The following is a 19,561-nucleotide window of genomic DNA, read 5'->3' as shown; positions in this document are numbered from 1 at the left end:
GGACATATGGAGGGCCCATAAACACATTTAAAAAAAATGCTCAACATCACTAGCCAGTAGGGAGATGCAAATTAAAATGACAATGAGGTACCACTTCATACTGGTCAGAATGGCTATCAATAATAAGTAAACAAACAATGAGTGCTGGCAAAGATGTAAAGAAAAAGGAACCTAGTACATTGTTGGCAAGAATGCAGACTGGTGAAGCCACTGTGCAAAACAGTATGGAATTTTCTTAGAAAACTAAAAATGGAACTGCCTTTTGACCCAGTGATTCCACTGCTGGGAATATTCCCTAAGAATTCAGAGTCACCAATTCAAAAGAATTTATGCACCCCTGTGTTCATAGCAGCACTATTTACAATAGCCAAGAACTGGAAACAGCCTAAGTGCCCATCAGTAAATGAGTGGATCAAAAAACTGGTACATTTCCACAATGGAATTCTACACAGATGAAAGAAAGAAGGAACCCCTACCCTTCAAGTCAGCATGGGTGGAACTAGAGAGTATTATGCTAAGTGAAATAAGCCAGGTGATGAAAGACAAATACCATAAGATCTCAGCTTTAAGTGGAACCTCATCAGCAAAACAAACAAATGAGCAAAACTGAACCAGAGTTTGGGAATAAAGAACAAACTGACAGTGCCCAGAGCAGGAGGGGGAGAGGCACAGTGGGAGAAATAAGGAGAAGGGGCAAGCAAAGGGACACAGATAGAGGACTCATGGGCACAGACAATCAAGGGGATTAACTGTGAGTGTAGGGGGACAGGGCTGGGGTGAGCAATGGGGAAAAAGGCAGAACAACTGTAATTAAAGAACAATATAGTTTAAAAAAGAGAAAGCTACCCTGTACTCATGGACTGGATGAATTAATGTTGTTAACATATCCATACTATTCAGTGCAAAATTTAATGCAATCCCTTTAAAAATTTCAACGTCATTTTTTCACAGAAAGAGAAAAAAGACAACTTCAAAGTTTTATGAATCCAAGAAGACCCCAAATTATCTCAGAAACCTTGGGAAAGAAGAACAAAATTGGAGGTCCCACACTCCCTGATTTTAAACTGTATTACAGAGCTATGGTACAGAAAAAAGTATGATGCTGGCAGAAACAGACCAATGGAACAGAACTGAGGGACCAGAAACAATTTCACACATCTACAGTTAACTAATATTTATCAAAGTTTCCAAGAATACACAATGGAGAAATGATAGTCTCTTGAATATACAATGTTAGAAAAAATGAATATTCACTTAGAAAAAAATTGAAATTGGACTTTTAACTTGCAGTTATGAAAAAAATTAACTCAATTTGATTAGTGAATTAAATGTAAAACCTGAAACTACATAACTCCTAGAAGAAAATATAAAGAAAACATTCTTTGTCATTGGTCTTACCAATGATTTTTGGAGTATGATAAGAAGAACACAGGCAACAACTCTGAAAGTAAAAGAGCAGGATTACAGCAAACTAAAATCTCCTCCACATCAGTGGAAGCAACCAGCAAAACAAAAGGCAACCTATGGAATAGGAGAAAATATTTGTTAACCATATATCTGATGAGGGTTTAATAATGAAGTTATAGAAAGAACTCATGCATCTCAATAACAAAAAATAAAACAATCCAGTGAAAAATATAGACAAGGACATGAATAGACATTTTCCAAAGAAGACATACAAATAGCCAACAAATACATGAAAAAACACTCAACATTATAGTAATCATAGAAATGCAAATCAAAACCACAATGAGATATCACTTCACATCTGGTAGTGTGGTTATTATAAAAATAACAAGAGATAACAAATGCTGTTGAGGATATGGAGAGAAGAGAACCCTTTCATACTATTGGTGGGAATGTAAATCACTACAGATGCTATCAACAACATTATGGAGGTTTCTGAAAAACAATTAAAATAGAATACTCATATGATCCAACAATTTCTCTTCTGGGTATATATCCAAGCGAAATACAATCAATATATTGAAGAGGTATTTGCACTCCAAGTTCAGCAGCATTATTCATAATAGTCAAAAAATGACACAACCTAATATATATAGTTGACCCTTGGACAACATGGGTTTGACCTGCATGGGTTCACCCACATGTGAAATGTTTTCAATAAATACTGTAATTGTAGGAATACAGCATGAAGTATATATTAATATACAAAATATGTTTTAATTGACCTCATGTTACTTGAAAGGCTTCCAGTTAACAGTAGGCTATTAGTAAAGTCCTGGGAAGTTAAAAGTTATATGTAGATTTTTCACTATGTGGGGTTTGGCACCCCTAATTATCACATTGTTCAAGAGTTCAAATATATATATATATATATATATATATATATATATATATATTTCTATATATATATTTGGTAACTAAACTGTTCAAATAAGCCAGGCAGTGGAAGACAAATACCATATGATCTCACCTTTGACAGGAAGCTAAATAACAAAACAAACAAGCAAGCAAAGTATAACCAAAGACACTCAAATAGAGAACAGGCTGACAGGGACCAGAGCAGGGAGGGGAGGGAATTTCAGGGGGAAAGGGGAAGGATTTACAGGCACTAGTATAAAGGCTACATGGACAAAAACTAAGGTGGGGGGTAATAGGAGGGAGGTGGGGAGGGCAGGTAGCATGGGCTGGGATGGGAGGGAAAGACAGAAGACTGTACTTGAACAACAATTAATAAAATAAATTTAAACAAAAGAAAAAGAAGATCAAAACTATGAACAATGAAATGGCAATAAATAAATAAATAAATAAATAAATAAGTAAATAAATTAGTCATATGTTAGGGAATTAGGGCAGAAAGAAAATAATGTATGCTATATAATTCCATTTATATGATGTTCGCTTACTGAAAATTTATTCCAAAATTATAAAAGTCAGAAAAAAATATCAATGCAATTCATCATTTTAACAGATTAAAAAAAGAAAAAATCATATGTGGTCACATCAATAGAGGTATACACACACACATGCACCCCACAGCTACAACAGCAAAACATTTTAAACAAACATGTCCATGACAAAAAATACCAGCAATCAATGTGGAAGGGAATTTGTAAAATCTCAATGGACATCTGATACATCCTACAACTAGCATCATTGTTAATCATGATGAAATACTGAACTTCTCTCAAAGACTAGCAGCCAAGTAAGAGTTCCTGATTTTACTATTTTTATTTACCATTTTACTGGATGACCTTGTAGCATCCACCAACTCGAGCAACAAATGGTCGGAAGCTTTCAGGAGTTTAAGATGGAACTTTATTGGCCAAAGTTTTACCTGCGCAGGGGCGAACTCTCGGGGTGCCCGGAGACACGGTGCCAAAATGGCTGCAAATGAGAGTTGTGCCTGGCGCTTACAGCCTGGGGTTTTTATTGGGGTGAGCAAGCAAGCAAATACAGAAGCAGATGTAGCTGTTAGCAATTGGCTATCTCGAGAGAACACACATGGCTATATTCTCTGCTTGCAACAATGGATACTTTCTGCAAAGACAAGGTCATGCACAAGGCGGTTTATCTTGTTCAGCACTCTTTGTACTTTCTGTACTTTCTATCTTCCTTGCTGAGACAGTCTGGAGCCTGCCTCGGGTTCCTCTTGGCTACTTTTATCTAATTCCGGTCCTAACAAACTCACCACTGCAATACATTTAAAAAAGTTTTAAAAAGCAAAAGGATACAGATTGGAAAATAAAGAGGTAAAACTGTAATTTTTAGGTGATCTGATTATGTATGTAGAAATAATTTTTTAAATCTACAAAATTAGTCTTAAATAATAAATGAAGCAATTTTACAAACTCAAAGTCACACAAAAATTAACTGAATTTCTATATACCAGTAGCAGACGTTTAGAACATGTAAATAAAAGTTGTATTCATAATAGACTTCATTTATCAAAGAGCATGCTAGGCCTCTAAGATGAAAATAATAAAACATTGCTGAGAAAAATTTAAAATACACAAAATGCTATGTTTATGAATTGGAAGGATCGATATTGTTAGAATTCTATATGTCAATTTTTCTTAAATTGATCTGTAGAATCCACACCATAATCAAAATACCAAAATCTGTAGAATTGACTATTTGTTTTTTAAAATTTATAGGTAAATGCATAATAACTGAAACAAGTAACTTTGAAAAGTTGGAGGACTTGTACTGCCTGGCTTCAAGGGCTGGTTTAAATTACAGAAATCAAACAGTATGGCACAAGGATCATCTGAAGCAACAAGGCTATCCATTGAAGTGCTCCTCATTGTAGGCTAGTGTTACTACCAAGTACGATTTAGTAACTAAAATTCCACTTCAGTTGTGAATAGTTGTGTTTTTCCCCCTAAAGGTGAAGCTATATCATTGTAGAACTTAATGGTAAAATTTAGTGTGGTTCGGTCAAGTTGTTTATAAAAAATCCTCACCTTGAATGTGCTATTTTCAGAAATGCCTTCTAAAAGGAAGTGGTGAACAAATAGTAAAGCTACCTGATCACAATGGATATTTTTTCACCTAAAATCTATAGTTCATCTTAGAATATGAGCTTACTGCATATATAAGTCAATCGTGCAAGGAAACTGAGCACATGAATACCTTTCTCTTTCAGATGATATTGACATATTTAGTAATCAAAATGCTGAGGAGCCCTCTAAGATACACACTTTATTTTTGCAGACCTTTTTGTGGTACCATATTCCATAGCATATGAGCATGATTTGTGGAGCCCGACTATCAGACATCTGATGCTGAAAGCATGACTCCAGTTTGATTTTAGTTTCTGTTGCTATGTAATAAACTACTTTTGACTCTATCAGCTTAAAACATTTTAAATTATGCTCTTGAGTGTAGTGCTTCATAAAATGTAACCTAGATTACCTTGGCTATAGTGATAATCTTTCATTAAAACACCAAAGACATTATCCAAGAAACAGATAATTGATACATTAGACTTCATTACAAAAAAAATCTGCTGTATAAAAGTTAATATCAAGAGAATGAGAAGACAAGCCACATCCTGCAAGAAAATATTGTAAAAGAAACATCTCATAAAAGACTGTTATATAAAATATGCAAAGAATTCTTAAATTAAAAAAAACGATGAGAAAATAAACAATATAATTAATACATGGGCTAAAGATTTAACAAAATCTTTACCAAACAAGATATCAGATAGCAAATAAGTATATAAAATATGCTCTACATCTACATCATGTATCCTCAGAAAAATATAAATTAAAAGAACAATAAGATACCACTACATACCTATTAGAATGGTCAAAATCCCAGAACACTGACACCATCAAAGCTATTGAGGATGTGCAGCAATAGGACTCTTATTCATTGGTAGTTGGGATAAAAAAATGATACAACTATTTTTAAAGGTCATTCGGTAGTTTTGACAAAACTAAACATATTTTTACCATATAAGCCAGGAATTGTGCTCCTTTGTATTTGCTAAAAGTAGTTGAAAACATATGTCCACACAAAAATCTACCCACCGGGACATATAGCAGTTCACAATTGCCAAAACTGGGAAGCAATCAAGTTGCCCTTCAGTAGATGGATGGATAGATACATAGACTGTGGTACATAGACAATGGAATATTATTCAACCTTAAAAATAAATTACCTATTGAGTATTTCATGACTGAAGTTTGTATCTCTTATTTATACATGTTTGTATCTCTTATTTATAAATGTTAATTCACTATTTTGTACTTAATTAGTCAATCTAAAAAGGCCACATACTATATGATTTCAACTCTATTACATGGCTTCTGGAAGAAAGAAAACTATAGAGACAGTAAAAATATCAGCAGTTACCTGTGGGCTGGTGTACAAGAAGGATGAACAATAGGCAGAGCACAGTAAAATTTTATAGCAGTTAAAATACTCTGCATGATAGCATAGTAATGGATATACAGTGGTATCTTGGTACTAGTTGGATTCAGAACTAGTTGAACCTGGTACTTGTTGCATTTGGATGGGAAAAAATGTTTCAGCCCTCTGTTGCATTTGTTAGAATTTGTATGAGTCATGACACCACCCACAAGAGAAAATGACTAATTTTTGCTTGCTTGCCATGCTTCAGAATGAAGTAATGACAGGTATAGAGGTACTGCCATGTGTAACTAACTATATATCAGTCAGATCCACAGAATGTAAAACACAAAGAGCTAACCATAATGTAAACTACAAACTTTGGGTGGTCATGGGATCTCAGTGTAAATTTATCAACTGCAGCAAATGTGCCACTCAGGTGGCAGATGTTGATAACTCAGGAGCTACGTGTGTGAGTATGTTGGGGGGCTTCTCCAATCATTCCTGTGTCCTTCCCTGAGAGCACATTCATTTTGCATCTATTCCTATCTATTTCTCATAGTCAGTATCACTTAGTAGTCCTGTAAATATCATCTCAGATGTTAGTGACTTAACACATCTATTTTAGCTTCTGAGTCTGTGGGCCTGAAATTTAGGTAGGACTCAGATTATTCTTCTGACCTCAGCTGTGCTCCTCGTATATCTGTAGTCAGCAGCATATCAGGTTTTTGCTTCTTGAGACATTATGGCTGAAGTATAGGTTGGTGAATATATGATGAATATTACTGAGCTATACATTTCTCATCAATCAGATTAGCTTCTGCTTTTATGCATGTCATCCAGGCAAGTTTCCAAAAAACAGAACAAAAGTAGTCAAGGTTTTTGAGGCTTTGGTTTGGAACTGGTTTTTTTTTTTTGGTCATTTTCACTTAATTCTATGGATCAAACTATATTAGAAGCCCAGCCAAGATCATCATGTTTTGATGCCAGGAGCTGCAATGCCATGTCGAAAAAAACATATTTATGAAAAGGAAAAAAATGCAGTCATTTTTGCAATCTACAATAGCCCTCAGTCTGCTGCAATTCATTATGTTACTGGTCAAAGCCCTTGCGCCTGATACTTTAAAAAGCTCAAATTTAAAACATCAGAGTTTAGAGAAAGAAAATTTTACTGATCAAGAAGGCACCAACTGAGAATATGAAAGACCTTATCCTCAAATTCATCTTAAGAAATTACAAAGTTCAAGGTTTTTTTTTCTATCAAGGGGAGGGGGTATGGAGGGGAAAGAGATAATTGATTGCCACAGATATCTAGGCATCCATAGGGGTCTGAGGAAGATTGTGTTTGCTGACGAAAGTTTGTCAGGAGGTCCCTGCAAGCCTTTGATAAGTCATACATATATCTCAAGCCAAAAGTAGAATTTCTATAATCATTAGCATGACTACATACAAGATTAAGAAGAAGCTATTAGTCTGAAGTCCATGTGAACAAAGCATGCTTACAGCAAGATGTAGCCAGAGAGACCAAGCATTTCACTCTGTTACAATGACATTATTTCTACATACAAAATATACTTACCCACTCTGAGAACCCTAAATGTCTCCTACAAGGCTGGCATCATACTCAAAGTCCAAGATCTTGGTGTAATATTGTTTACACCAACAAGAGTTTTAAAAAACTCTTAAAATTCATCCTTTTAATTCATAGATCTTTGAAATTAAAATACAATTAATCTTCATTCTCACATGAAATGGAAAGCAAAGGAAGCATAACTACTACACATGTGCCCATTCCAAAAAGGGGGGATGGAAGGTACAAAGCCATTATTGCTGCTTAGCACTGCTGAAAACCTGTTAGATATGTAAATTGCTAAACTCCAGGGACAGTAAATAATCTTAATCATGGCCTTGTTCTGCCCTCTGGAACTGAGTCTCAGTTTTGGCTTCTCTGCTTCTGTATGGGAAAGACTTGCCAGTCCATTTTTTCTTACTGTTCTCAGGAAATGGGTTTTTCTATGCTTCTCATTGTTTTTTGTTTTTTGTTTTTTTTTTTTTTTGTTCTGAACTCCCAGCTCTTGGTTCTAACCTTTGCTCTTTCCACCCTACTGCATACTAAAGTGACCCAGGTAAGCAGCTGAATACTCTCAAACTACTTCTTTCCTGTAAAATGTTTAGGAATCAGAGACCTTTTGGTATTTGAACACTTTAATTTGCTCTAGAATGGTGGTGCTTTCGCTGGTACAAATCCCTTAAGTATACATTCAGACCTTTCTAGATTAATTATTTTTGAGTCATGTATTTGTCTACAGCTACTTTTGGCAAGTCACATTGAAAAGAATCCAGAGTGGGGAATTATTGCAGCCATTATTGCAAACAACCAACCACATGATTCATGTTAAACTCAAAAGGGAAGCGCTTGTTGATCTTCATCCCTTTTCTCTTAGGATATCGCTTTGATCCTCTGCCAAATTATACCACTCTCTGGAGAGAACAGCTTGCACATTCTAAATGAAAGATTTCCTCATTAGACAAAATAAAATAACAATGATGTTAGGACATAAGAATGAAAGGAAATAATTCCATGAACTTGAAGAGAAAGTAGAGGGTGGGTTGTATGACAAGACGGTATAAACACAAGTGATATAATTGTACATACCACATAGTATGAGTATAATATTGAATGTGAGCTTATGAATATAGAAGGACATTCACCTGAATTTTTTCTTATGTTTTGGAAACTTAAAACCACAGAGCACATGAAAGTCATCAAGGGGAAACCCTGAAATTTATGATTATGGTAGGAAGGAAATGATTTATGAACTTAAAGATCTCACACTGAAAGAGGCATCCAATTGAAAAAAAAGACATATTTTATTATAAGTATAGCTGTATCTCTTTCTATGCAATAAATAAAATTTTAGTTTATTTCATTATCTAATAATTGGCCAGTGACTTCGTGTATTTTTGTCATCTCAGGGAAAAAAAGAACAAAACATGTTTAATTATTATATACCTGTTTTATTTTTTGATAATTCCTTGGTTAGCATATCAGGGAAGTCACTAGAATATTTAAAAAATATATGGTAGGTCATAATCGGTTTATATATTTGTGATTATTAAATTATAATCTAATATCTATAGCACTGAAGCCAAGTAAGAAAATCAAAAAGTATTTTGCATTTTACACTTTAAAGTTAAAAAAGTATGTTTTGCTTACCTAAGTGGTTTCCTTATGTTATTGGTTTTAATTGACCATTATTAATAAAGGCATTTTTTCATTTCTGAATCAATTAAAATTTTATGTCCTGCTTGCCTTTCTCACCAGAAAGTTTACTTGAGAACTTGATATAGTGATGCATTTTATTAAAGCAAAAGCATAACACTTAACTTTAGCTAACCAAATTAGTTTAAAAATAAAGTGTTTATTTTCCAAGGTAAATTAAGATTTTACACTAAATAGATATATTATTGTGGTTGTAACACTCTATCTTTGCTTATTTAAACATGATCTGGAGAAACTGATGTCTACTTCTATAAATTTGTGAAATTGTTGTAGCTTCATAACACTGGTAAGTTATTCAAGTTCGTAATTGCTACTAAATAAATTTAGCTTAAACTTTTACTTCAGTATTTGATTGTTTTCCACAGCTGTTTTTCAGTCATGTATGAAATTTCATTACTATAAATCTTTGGTTCAATGACTTTCATTGTATTCAAACAACTAGTTCATGCCAGTAAAATTTCATACCAATGAAGAAACACTTCTGACTCATGATTGTGGTTACAACTGTGAAAGAATGTTTAAATTTTGATGCTATTTTTCTATTTGTTAGAAATAAGTATAGTTTTCCCATATGAAATCCAACTTTGTTAATCTTCAATTTTAGAAGTATAAAATATATATCTAAGATATTAAAATATCTAAATTTTACTAAAACATATGTCAAAATAAATAATTTAGCAAGCTTCTTGGTATAAAAATTTTATTTTTTAAGTAAATTTCTATGTTATTAGGATGAATAAACTGGGGTGCTAAGAGCAGTTATATCTTGTGATTTTACCTTTTCTCTTGTTTGTTTTTTTCATTTAATTCATAGAAATTTGGGAAAAAATAAATTTTTATTAGAATTGTGTTGTTTTGGTACAAAAAATAGGTATATTCATATACCTGGGTTCAGGTCATGAATCCCCCATTGACCTAAAGCAAAATATTCTAGTTCATGCATAATTCTCCTCATCATTTGTAAATAATGTGTTAGATTAGCATATTTATAAAAACTCTTCAAATAGGAATTTAATATATTATTATTTTAAATGTAGATATATTTTAAGAAATATAACTTATTTTTATTCTTAGAGATTTTCTCCTTATAAATAAATACTATTATAAACCTTAGGGTTTACAGTAGTATTTACAAGTGATTATACTGACACATCATAATCACTCAAAACACATAGTGTTTTTTTTAATTGTTTATTTATTTACTTTTAGAGAGAGGGAAAGGGAGGAAGAGAGGGAGAGAAACATCCATGTGTGGTTGCCTCTTATGTGGCCCCCACTGGGGACCTGGCCTGCAACCCTCTCATGTGCCCTGACTGGGAATCCAACCGGCGACCCTTGGTTCACAGCCTGAGCTCAATCCACTGAGAGCACATAATTTATCTTATGGTTCGTTCTTGGTGTTGTACATTCTATGGATTTATTCAGCTATATAATGACATATATCCATCAATATAATATCATACAGAATATTTTTACTGTCCTAAAAATCTCATATTTACCTCCCCCTTACCACTCCTGGGTAACCACTGATCATTTTTGGAAAAACATTATTATATTTATGGGGATGATATTGTACAATAAGATTACATAGGTTTCAAGTGTATAATTGTATGGCACATCATCCGAATATTGTGTGTTCACTATCCAAAGTCCAATCATCTTCTTCCACCATATGTTTGAACCCTTTTACCTTTTACTACCTTCCTTCCCCTCTTTCCTCTGGGAACTACCATACTGTTGTCTATGTCGATGATTTTTTGTTTCTTTTTCTTTATTGTTCATTTGTTGCTTTCAGTTTTATAACATGTGTGAGAGAAATCGTAGGGTTCTCAACTTTTTCTGATTTATTTTACTTAGCATGATATTCTCATGATCTATCCATGTTGTTGCAAATAGTAGATCTTTTTATTGTCTCCATAGTTTTGCTTTATCCAGAATGTCATATACCTGGAATCATACAGTTTTTAGCCTTTCTAAAATTGGTTTCTGTCTCTTAGCAATATGCACTTATGGTTCCTGAATGTCCTTTCATGGCTTGGTAGCTTTTTTCTTTCTTTAGCACAGAGTAGTATGTTTTATCCATTCACCTACTGAGTACATACATCTTGATTGCTTCCAATTTTTGCAAAATATAAATGAAGTTGCTATAAACATCTGAGTACAGATTTTTGTATGGACATACATTTTAATACCTTTGGGTAAATAACAAAGAGCACAACTGCTCAATCATGTGGTGAGACTGTGTTTAATTTTTGTGAGAAACCGCCACACTGTCTCCCAAAGTGGCCGTGCCATCTTGCATTCACACTAGCAATTTGTAGGAATTCTGGTGCCTCCACATGCTCATTTGCTGTTGTCAGTATTCCTGATTTTGGCCACTCAAATTGGTATATAGTGGTGTAACTTGTTTTAGTTTGATTTTTCTGATGACATAGGATGTGGATCATGTTTTCATGTGCTTATTTGCCATCTTTATATCTTCTATGGTCAAGCATCTGGGAGGTCTTTGGCCCATTTTCAATGGGGTTCTTTGTTTTCTTATTGCTGCATTTTACAACTTCTTTGTATATTTCTTTTTTAAAATAGTTTTAAATTGTTGTTCAGATACGGTTGTCTCCACTGTACATTTCATATAACAGTATTTTATGAGATAAGTCTTTAAAATATTTCTCCCAGTTTGTCTTGTCTTCCCATTCTATAATATTGTTTGTAGAGCAGATTTTTTTTTCATTTTAATGAAGTCCAGCCTATCCATTATTTCTTTCATGGGTCATGTCTTTGGTATTTATCTAAAGATAATTTATTTACCTCTATGTCAATAGAATAGCCAAAATTAGGAAACAGCCTAAGTTCCCAACAGTAGGTGAGTGGATAAAAAATACATGGTACATTTACACAATGGACTGATTGTGTAAATCACAGAAGAAAAAAAAACCAATGAATTCTTGCCTTTTGTGACAACATGCATGGTACTAGAGACTTATCAGTGAAATAAGTTATTTGGTGAAAGACAAATATGACCTCATTAATAAAAGGAATCTAATGAACAAAGTAAATTAATGAGCAATGCACAACAAGAGGTATGGAATCATGTGTAGACTGATAGCTATAAAAGAGAAGAGGGGAAGTGGGAATGATTGAAAGAAGGTGAAGGGATTAGTCCAGGACATACATGAAGCACCCATGCACATGGACAACAGTGTAAGGATTGACTATGGAAGTAGGGGGGTGGGCTGGGTGGAGTAGGCAAAGGGGGAAAATGAGAAAATTATACTAGCATAAACAGTAAAACATTTAGCTAAATAAATAGCATTGCAATAGCAAGGTTATTTAGGTTTTCTCCTCATATGTTGTAAGAGTTTCATAGCTTTACATCCTATATTTAGGCCTGAAATCCATTTTAAGTTAATTTTTTAAGTGTGTAAAGTCCATACTTATATTTTTTGAATGTGTTAGTGACTAGAAATTCCAGCATAATTTGTTGAAAACACTATTTTTCTTTTCATTGTATTGCTTTTTATCTTTTGTCAACTATCAATTATTTATATTTATGGGGGTCCACTTCTGGGTTCTTGATTCTCTCCCACTGATTTATTTGTCTGGTCTTTGGCCAATACCACACTGTCTTGAAATTGGGTAGCATCAGACCTCCAATTTTTTCTCTTCCTTCAATATTCTGTTGGCTATTCTGGGTCTTTAGGTTCTCCATATAAACTTCAGAAATAGTTTGTTAAAATCCATGAAATAACTTGAGAATTTTGATTTGGATCACATTGAATCTATAAATCAATTGCAGAAGAATGGAAGTCTTGACAATATTGAGTCTTTCTATTTGTAACTATAGATTGTCTCTCCACTTCCAGTCAGTCTGACTACAATTTGCCCATGTCAACATCCTCCAATCAAGAAACAGCTAAAGGCTTCCATGATTTACACTATAAAGTTTTCCCATCCCTCTGTCTTACTTTCAAGGCTTTGCCAATCTCAGGTGATAGTGACTGACTCCCTTGCCATAGTGGGCTCTGCATAAATAGGCTTTGCTTGTTTTTATCTCACAGGTGTTCATTTACCTGTATAAATCTTTAGAACTAAATTCTATACAATCATTAAAGAGCTTTCAGAGAATGTATTTTATCAGGTGGTCTTTCACTTACTCTGTCATAACTGGTATAAATTAAAAAGTATTCTTTAGATATTCTTTAAATATGTCTGTTTATGATATTAGCCAAATAGATACTAAAAAAATAAAACCTACACTTATCTAATTTTTAGAAATAAATCTAAGATTTACAGAATCAACAATATTTCTTTTGATTTATTTTCTCTGGTTTAATGATGTAAATGAGTTGCTAAAGACAAGAATGTTAATGTTCAAAGTTTGTTCAAAGTTGAATTAAAGTAAGCTCAGTCAAGATACAATACTTTTTAATTTATCACTCATTTTATTCACTGAATTATTTGAATTACTTTGAATAAGCTTTAGTTTACAATTGTGTTTCCAGATAATCCTTTATTCTTTAATTTGCTTTTACTAATTGTTAAAAATTCCTTATATTTTTCATATCTTAGGATAAGAACAAACCTGACAGAAAAAAAAAGTTGAATCAAATAACAATGATGAACATTAGGGCCCTTATAAGTGTTTAGAGGAAAAACTTGACTAGTTTTGACTATTGTGCTATGCCTGTAGTTGCATTACTAACAGCAGCAATCTCTAACACCAGGTGAATTATATAATAATTGGGGTTTTAATGATCTCAGCATAAGTTCTCAGAGTCAGTTTTTGTATTATGGCCAGTTTTCCATGGAGTAAATAATAGCTTACATTTAACTAAATCTAAGGCTTTGGGGGGTCAAATTTTGATTTGCTGTAGGTTCTAAGAACACCCAGGAACATAACTTCTTCAGGACAGGTTCTAGTAATTCAGGTAAAACTGAATTATTATGAATGCATTTTTACCCCAAATAATATCACTCTTCTTTTTCTCTGGCCGTGTGCTCTGGGTTGAGCTTGGCTGTGCAACGCATGGTTCTATTCCCAGTCAGGGCAAATGTCTGAGCTGCTGGCCAGATCCCTCGTAGATGGTGTGGGAGGGGCAACCACACATTGATGTTTCTCTCCTTCTTTCTCCTTCCCTTCCCTCCTCTCTAAAAATAAATTTAAAAAAATTAAAAATAAAAAAGAATAAAAAGAAAACTTTTTCTAGCAAAAGCTTTCAGAATAACTATATTCAGTAAATTTCTCCCCTTTTAGATTATAGATTGTTAGTTTCTGGCTCAGGGTTTTGCTACATTATTTTTTTTCACATCTCTAATTCTACATCTTACCAAATTTACTTCTGTTCCTACCAAATGACCAAATGCAAAAATCAAGAATTTAAAAAGTCATCTTTTTAATTTTTTTATTTTTATTTTATTATTTTAAAATATATTTTATTGATTATGCCATTACAGTTGTTCTATTCCCCCCCTTCATTCCCCCATCCAAGATTGCTCTACCAAGCAAAGCTTTCATTTTATTTATTTATTTATTTATTTATTTATTTATTTATTTAAAGATTTTATTTATTTATCTTTAGAGGGGAAGGGAAGGAGAGAGGGAGAGAAATATCAATGCATGGTTGCCTCTCATACGTCCCCTGCTGGGAACTGGCCTGCAACCCAGGCATGTGCCCTGACTAGGAATCGAACCACGATTGTTTTGTTTGCATGCCCGCACTCAATCCACTGAGCTACACCAGCCAGGGCAAAAAAAAAAAAGTCATCTCTTTTTATTTAAAATAAAAAGAGATTCAACTGTATGGGAAGACATATTTGCTAATGATACCTCAGACAATGGTTTAATCCCCAAAATATGCAAAGAACTTACATGACTCCACTCTAAGAAGACAGGCAACCCAATTAAAAAGTGGGCAAAGGTCTTGAACAGACATTTCTCCAAGGAGGACATACATAAGATGCAGGGACACATGAAAAGAGTGTGTCATGATCACTAGCTATCAGAGAGACGCAAATTAAAACCACAATGAGATACCACTTTACACCGGTCAGAATGGCCATCATAAACAAAGCAACAAACAACAAGTGTTGGAGAGGTTGTAGAGAAGAGGGGACCCTAATCCATCATTGGTGGGATTGCAGACTGGTACAACCACTGTGGAAAACAGGATGGAAATTTCTCAGAAAACTAAACATGGACCTGCCTTTTGATCCAGCAATTCCACTGCTAGGATTATATCCTAAGAACCCTAAAACATTAATCCAAAAGAACCTATGCACCCCAATGTTCATAGCAGCACAATTTACAATAGCCAAGTGCTGGAAGCAACCTAGGTGCCCATCAGTAAATGAATGGATCCAAAAATTACGGTACATATACACAATGGAATTCTATGCAGCAGAAAGAAAGAAGGAGCTCCTACCCTTTGGAACACCATGGATGGAACTGGCAAGTATCATGCTGAGTGAAATAAGCCAGGTGTTGAAAGACAAATACCACATGATCTCACCTTTAACAGGAAGCTAAACAACAAAACAAACGAGCAAGCAAAATAAAAACACAGACACTGAAATAGAGAACAGGGGGACAGGGACCAGAGGGGAGAGGGGAGGGAATTTCAGGGAAAAAGGGGAAGGATTTACAGGAACTAGTAGTATAAAGGACACATGGACAACAACTAAGGGGGGTGGAAATGGGAGGGAGGTGGGGAGCACTGGGGGGGGTGGGCTGGGATGGGAGTAAAAAACAGAAAACTGTACTTGAACAATAATTAAATAAATTTTTAAAAAGAATTTAAAAAGTCATCATTGAGGAAAAAGGAAAGATAAATAGTTAAATGATCAATTAATATATGAATATATTATTAAGAGAAGTATAATTAATGAATTGATTTGATAATTAAGAGAACATTGAATATCTAATAGTTTTAATACTGTAGTTTTGAGATGGAAATATTACTTCAATATCTTTTGTTTTATTTCTAACATTCATATTCTCTTTTATTCTTTTTTTCTCTTTCTCTCTTTACTTATATCATCTTTTCCAGCCTTATTTTTCATCCATATACCAAAATATGTAAGACCTTGGGGTACAATGGAGTGAATTTTTTAGGGGATGTAGATATTGTCTAGGAATCTGATTTACTTCCAGTAGCAAGACTTGATTATTGGGAACAAACAACATATCTATTCATTGCAAACTCCGTAACCCTATATTTCTGACCATTGATATGTAAAAAAGGGGCTGGTCATTCACCTAAATCATTCTAGTGTATTCAAATCAATACTGTCATATTGTCATATCATTTCCTGGTAGAAATCAAGTCATGAGTAGGCATCATTAAAAGAGAACCTCAGTCTGACTTGCCGTACACCTATTTGTGGACACCAATTCTTGATCATTTCCTGTGCAGTAGCTAGTGGAGGATGTGTTGTAACCTCAGATTTCTTATAATGCTCCCCATACTGTTAAAACAACATAAAATCTTTATTTCCAACCTATTAGAATATCATGTTTTCTCTTCTATGAAAAGAGAGAACATGCAACTCAGCGCTGTTTCCTGATAGTGCCAATGTTCACGTTATGTTTTCAGTTAAGATCATTTTCTCAGCTGTTAGATCTTTTAAATTAGTTAGAGAGTTTACTGGTAGTTTTCATCTTCAAAAATAATTGATTTTTTTCTCTGTGGAAACATTTGGCCTGCAGGCTACTTTCTTATTTCAGGTAAACAAAAATTTAACTTCTGTTGACTAGGACAAAATGACAACAAACAATCAAATGTGAAAATATTTTATGTCCTTCAAAATCTCTTTTGAAATTTAAAGCAGTTGTCATTTTTAAGTTTTTCTTAATACATGTGTAGCAGTGAACATAATGGAGGTAGGTGGTATAAAGGTACTTAATAGTAATAAAAAATACAATAAAGATTAAATTTTTAAAAAGACGCTTTTGAGAAATAACTCAAAAAATCATATGGGTTCTTTCCAGATGAAAAAAATTAAAGTCTGAGATGAAAAATGAGGTACTCAATATTATCAGTTTTGTTAGGGTTTAAAGCTATGAGGAAATCAAATTTCCTTGACTCTTGATATATATCCAGCTATTTTATAAGTTATAGAGATCATCAGGTACATTTGCTTTCTTAAAAAAAAAAGGTCTCTATAAAGAAACAATATCACATAGTTACATTTAAATTTATTTTCTCCAAAAAATTATAACATTTTGATAAAAGAAGACCTGAAAAATATTTTTACCTAGGCTGTCTATATTACCAAGCTATTTGATATCAATTTTTAATCAATTGGATAGCTCATTATTATGTAATTATTAACAATTTCTATGCACCAACCAACTCCTTATGTCATAGAATAGAATGATAAATAGAATATTCAAGATTTGGACATCTCTGAAAGTGAAGACAGGCTATAGACATATATAGAAATGTATATAGATTGAGGCCTGGGCATTATTTCATTCAACAGTCCTCAACATGAAGATACTATGTAATGAACTAAATTGATTCCCACAAAATAACTCATCTAGTAAAAATGACAATGGGATTCATAAGGCTATTTCTTAGTATAATACAAATGGTTTTCCTTGAAGTATCTGGGATGAGTGAATAGTTTAATAATTCATAGTTTGAATTCATATGAGATGCCTTATTACATGATTTTTAAAAATCTATTAAAGCAGGCAATAATGGCCATGCTTAAAGAAAAACATATGACATAGTTTAGCTCAAATTGCACAATATGTATGATACATGTTGTTTTCTAATCTCATTTTGAACATCAGAGTAACATTTTGAGTGCAGTTATGAAATTCAATGTGGTAATCATGTTGATGTCATTTTTGGAATAGATGTATAATGTATACTGCCATTTCAAGTCAGTCAGTATACTAATGTGATTCTACCTAAATTGGTACAATAAGGAAAACTTTGTACTTATTATTCCCATGTAGGAATTGATAACTTTTACCTCTGTTTTTCTAGTAAAATGTAATGTCTCCTTAAATCTTGAAATATCATTTTACAAAGTCTCTTATATTTTGTTGTTTGATAAAAACTGAAGATTTAACCATGAAATAGGGCCTTAGTATCATACAAAGGTATAAAATGTTTTGCTAGAACTTGTTCTTTCTATTTTATCACTGGAGGAAACTCTACTTTGCTATAAAGCCACCTAAAATGTTACCTGGATAATAACTCTATTTCTAAATATCATAGATAAGTAGTAAATTTACACTTATAATTTACAGTATATAAAAAGAAGTAATTAAAATATAAGATATCTAAGGATGATTTTTTAAGAAAGAAAATTTTAGACATTATTGTGTGAGGAAATTGTAAGTAGTAATGCATGTGTATATAGCCTCACATAAACTTGAAAATGTTTGATGTTATGGGTCTACAGATTTTATACATTCATAATTTTCTGCAGATTTTCATATAGATGTGTTTACATATATAGAAAGATATATCTGTAGATAACTAGAATCTGAATTTTATAAGCATACTGTAAAATATTTTCCACATGATATTCAGTTTCACTTTACGAAGAGCAGCATAACACAGAATACATTTCAAGACAGCCCCAAATCTAATCCTTTATCCATTAGTAAGCCTCAGTCTCTACCTATGTTTTATTATAGGGCTGTCGTAAATATTAAATAAAATGAGTGTCTCTGATCATGTCTGCTCATTAATTGCCAGTTTTTCTTTCCTTTCTCTATTAACATTCATTTACTCGAAAAGCGTCTGTTGGAATTCTAGTCTGTAATCGCAGTCTAATAAACCTGATGCATAGACATTTTCTTTAGTGCTGAGAAAAACAGTAGATACAGAGTTCATGAACACATGATTAAATTATTTTTAATTATTCTGCAATTGGAAATGTTATTTAGATAAAACAAAGATGTAATGTTATGTGAACTTAGCAAGCCAAGTTCACAGCAATATTGTTTTGTTTGCTATCCGCCATAGCCCAGTAGTAAGTTGATGGCAAACAAATTATTCATATTGATGACAATTTCAAATGCATTTTGTGAGTTTGGGTACTTTCACAAACAGACTCAAAATCAAACATTCAGTTCAAGCAATTGATGGGCGATGCTGGGGAGATAAGGAACCCAATGCATGGAAGGAAAGGCAGCAATCGTGGTGGCTGCAAAGAGGAATGTGGAAAATAATCCCAAGAAGAAAAAGATAATGGCACACGTAAAACAAACCTCAGTCTTACTAGTTAATGAACCAGTGATTCATTTACTGATCAGTGATTGAATCACTTATTTACTAGTGATTACTAGTAATACTAGTAAATGAATCAGTGATTCATTCACTGACCATTTACTAATGGTCAGTGATTAAGCCTTCACCTCACAGAAGCACATCCAGTGACCTGAGGACAGATCCAGAGAAAAGGTGTCGATTTTGGCTCTTATAAACTAGG

The sequence above is a fragment of the Artibeus jamaicensis genome, unplaced genomic scaffold (genome assembly GCF_021234435.1).
Source record: "Artibeus jamaicensis isolate MK-2021 breed Jamaican fruit bat unplaced genomic scaffold, CSHL_Jam_final contig_388, whole genome shotgun sequence".
Taxonomy (NCBI): Eukaryota; Metazoa; Chordata; class Mammalia; order Chiroptera; family Phyllostomidae; genus Artibeus; species Artibeus jamaicensis.
The sequence above is the reverse complement of the archived record's forward strand: the minus strand, read 5'-3'. Positions refer to the sequence as shown.